This window comes from Lacerta agilis, chromosome 2 (genome assembly GCF_009819535.1).
Source record: "Lacerta agilis isolate rLacAgi1 chromosome 2, rLacAgi1.pri, whole genome shotgun sequence".
Classification (NCBI taxonomy): domain Eukaryota; kingdom Metazoa; phylum Chordata; class Lepidosauria; order Squamata; family Lacertidae; genus Lacerta; species Lacerta agilis.
In genome coordinates this window covers 111,569,394-111,573,613 of record NC_046313.1, presented here as the reverse complement: position 1 = coordinate 111,573,613, position 4,220 = coordinate 111,569,394, and positions in this window count along the sequence as shown.

Here is a 4,220-nt window from a genome sequence, read left to right as displayed (position 1 = left end):
AACCCTACCTGGAGATTCCATAGGGATAACCCAATAACACCCCCGCACCAGAAAAGAGCTATATTTTAAAAGGGTATAGGATGTTGATAAGGTCAGCCAAAGGCCTGGTAAAAAAAGGAACATTTTTGCCTGCCGCCTAAAGGTGTATAATGAAGGTGCCAGGTGAACTTCCCTGGAAGGAGAGCATTCCACAGACAGGGAACCACTGCAGAGAAGGCCCTGTTCTCATGTTGCCACCCTCTGGACCTCTTGAGAAGGCGGCACACGAAGGAGGGCCTCAGAAGATGATCTCAGGGTCTATGTAGGTTCATATGGAAAGAGGTGGTCCTTGAGGTATTGCGGTCCTGAGCTGTTTAAGCACTTTGAATTGGGCCCGGAAACTAATCGATAGCCAGTTCAGTCGGACCAGGATCGGTGTAATATGCTCATATCATCTTGCTCCGATGAGCAACCTGGCTGCTGAATATACTCTGTTTGATGTTTTAATTTGCTGGAAGTTGCCCAGAGTGGCTGGGGCAACTCAGGCAGTTGGGTGGCATGTAAGTAAGCAAGTAAGTAAAGCAGTTCAGTATTGTCCACACTGACTTGCAGCAGCAGAACAGGACTTCTGACAGAGAGTCTTTACTCAACCTTGAGTCCTACCTAGAGTTGGGGCCTTCTGCAACCAACTCAGATGCTCTACGACTCAGCTACAGCCCATTCCCTTATCCTAAATCACAGCCTTGACCACATCCCTGATGCCAGAAGTCTTTGGGATTATTGATTTACGCCTCTCTCCTCTTCTTGGGATTATTTACATCTCTTTCTTGCCTCCCGCAACAGCACAGGATCTGGATGTGGCAAGGCGGCCAACTCAAAGCGAGGGCACTCCACTGCCTTTAGGAACTCCTGCCACTGCGCTTCCGAGCTCTGTGGCAACCCATTCTCTGGCTTTTGCTTCACCTGCGGCAGTACAGTCCTCTGGAGAAATTCCCAGATGTTCCCAGCCTGGGTGGCATGAGGCGATTTTCTGCCCGATGCCAATGCATCCCCAGCTTCAGAGATGGCCAGATCCTGCTCCTCCACTTTGACCCTGGGAGACGCCGCCCGTTCGGATGTAACCCGGAGCTCTGTTGCCATGACATTTGAAACTGAGCCGGTTAACCTTGTCTTGGGCCTACCACCGCTCTTTCGGTCCTTTTGCCGTTATGTCCAGGATTCAGGGCTGTGCTTAGGCCTGCCTCACAGACTGGCCTTCCAAAGCACAGTGGCATCCAATGGCGCTTCTTCAGCTTGGCCTCGTTTGCAGACCGGAAGCCATTTTGTTGACACTGGCTAGAGTCTCAACTACCCAGATGGGCTTTGTTCTGCAAAAAAACATAGAGCAAACCAAGCGTCTGAGGGAAACAGATGGTATTAAATGAAAATACAAGGTGCTGCTGTGTACTGAGATGGTCTTCTCCAAAGATACTCCAAAGATGGGGAACCCGTGGCCCTTCAACACCATCACCTACGTAGCAAAAGTAGTCATAAACAATAAATAACACACATCAAAAAAGTACAGAACCGAACCGAACAATTCCCACATTCAGATATTGCGGGCCTGCAATTCCCATCATGCAATTCCCACAGCTCCCCATCTGTGGCATGCTCTCCCCAGAGAGGCTCGCCTGGCGCCATCATTACTTGTCTATAGGCGCCAGATGAAAACATTCCTTTTTACCCAGGCCTCTGGCCATTAAATAATCTATGGCCTGTTAAATAGGGGTGTCTGTGTCATGCTGATTATTTTATTATTATACCATGCATTATTATTATTATTATAATTATTATTATTTATTATGCTGAATAAATTATGCTCTTAATGTTGTACACCACCCTGGGATCTTTGGATAAAGGACAGTATATTAATTAATTAATTAATTAATTAATTAAATTTCTCCCACCACCTTCCACCCTCCAATTAGTATTCAGAAGCATATACATACTGCCTTCAACGTGAAGTTCATAAGGTGCCTTTGAGCCAGTCACAATCTCCCTCAGCTTCACCTACCTCACAGCTTTATTGTCAGGATATAGTGGTACCTCCAGAAAAACATCTACTTCTGCTTCATTGACTACGCAAAAGCATTTGACTGTGTCGACCACAGCAAACTATGGAAAGTTCTTAAAGAAATGGGAGTGCCGGATCACCTCATCTGTCTCCTGAGAAATCTCTATTTGGGACAAGAAGCTACAGTTAGAACTGGATATGGAATAACTGATTGGTTCAAAATTGGGAAAGGAGTACGACAAGGCTGTATATTGTCTCCCTGCTTATTTAACTTATATGCAGAATTCATCATGCGAAAGGCTGGGCTGGATGAATCCCAAACCGGAATTAAGATTGCCGGAAAAAATATCAACAACCTCAGATATGCTGATGATACAACCTTGATGGCAGAAAGTGAGGAGGAATTGAAGAACCTTTTAATGAGGGTGAAAGAGGAAAGCGCAAAATATGGTCTGAAGCTCAACATCAAAAAAACTAAGATCATGGCCACTGGTCCCATCACCTCCTGGCAAATAGAAGGGGAAGAAATGGAGGCAGTGAGAGATTTCACTTTCTTGGGTTCCATGATCACTGCAGATGGTGACAGCAGTCACGAAATTAGAAGACGCCTGCTTCTTGGGAGAAAAGCAATGACAAACCTAGACAGCATCTTAAAAAGCAAAGACATCACATTGCCAACAAAGGTCCGTATAGTTAAAGCTATGGTTTTCCCAGTAGTAATGTACGGAAGTGAGAGCTGGACCATCAAGAAGGCTGATCGCCGAAGAATTGATGCTTTTGAATTATGGTGCTGGAGGAGACTCTTGAGAGTCCCATGGACTGCAAGAAGATCAAACCTATCCATTCTCAAGGAAATCGGCCCTGAGTGCTCACTAGAAGGACAGATCCTGAAGTTGAGGCTCCAGTACTTTGGCCACCTCATGAGAAGAGAAGACTCCCTGGAAAAGACCCTGATGTTGGGAAAGATGGAGGGCACAAGGAGAAGGGGACGACAAAGGATGAGATGGTTGGACAGTATTCTTGAAGCTACTAACATGAGTTTGGCCAAACTGCGGGAGGCAGTGAAGGATAGGCGTGCCTGGCGTGCTCTGGTCCATGGGGTCACGAAGAGTCGGACACGACTGAACGACTGAACAACAACAACATAGTGGTACCTCGGGTTACAGACGCTTCAGGTTACAGACGCTTCAGGTTACAGACTCCGCTAACCCAGAAATATTACCTCAGGTTAAGAACTTTGCTTCAGGATGGGAACAGAAATCGTGCGGCGGCACAGCAGCGGGAGGCCCCATTAGCTAAAGTGGTACCTCAGGTTAAGAACAGTTTCAGGTTAAGAACGGACCTCCAGAACGAATTAAGTTCTTAACCCAAGGTACTATTTCTGGGTTAGCAGAGTCTGTAACCTGTACTGTAATTAATATTGTGTTTGTGTAAGTATGTTTATAACTGTAAGAAAGAAATAGCAACAAAGAAATAGCAACAAAGCTAGAATATGATGGTGAGGTATTGAAAAAATTGAGGAGCGATAACATGGAATATTCCATTTTCTTCTCTTCCCCTGTGGAAGGAAAAATGGAAGATTATGACTTGGCTCCAGGAACTCAGAGGGTTACTGGCCCATCTGCTTGTCTTCAGCATTGTCTACATCATGAACTGACTGGCAGCTCCTCTCCAGGGTGAGAGTTTGGGGGTTGGGCATTCCCAACCCCACCTGCCGATGCGCTGAGGACTGATCCATGGAGGCTTTAGTTGAGATTCCTGCATTGCAGGGGGTTGGACTAGATGACCCTCGCACCCCCTTCCAACTCTACTACAGTATTCCTTGCTTACTCTGACACACAGTGAATCTGCAGTTCTGCTCAGATGCCCCCACAATGGAGGTTGGCCCATTAGGGCAACCCAGCATCAACCTCAGCCTGCCCTCATCCAGCCCCATGCCAGCTACTGTATCTCCTTCCTTTAAAGCCAGTCCAGGGGGTGGCCCTGCCAGTCAACCTCCTCCTCTTCCCCAGCGTTGCCTTTGCAGGGCAGGGCACAACTAGAATTGGTCGGCTCCGCTGGTCATCGGCTCTCTGGCGCCACCTACTGTCGGGCTCCCTGCCCTCCGTCCTATCACTCCCGACGGACATCAGCCGCTGCTGCTCATCACCATGTCTCTCTCTTTTTTTGCTTCCGAGGGTGGCCCTTT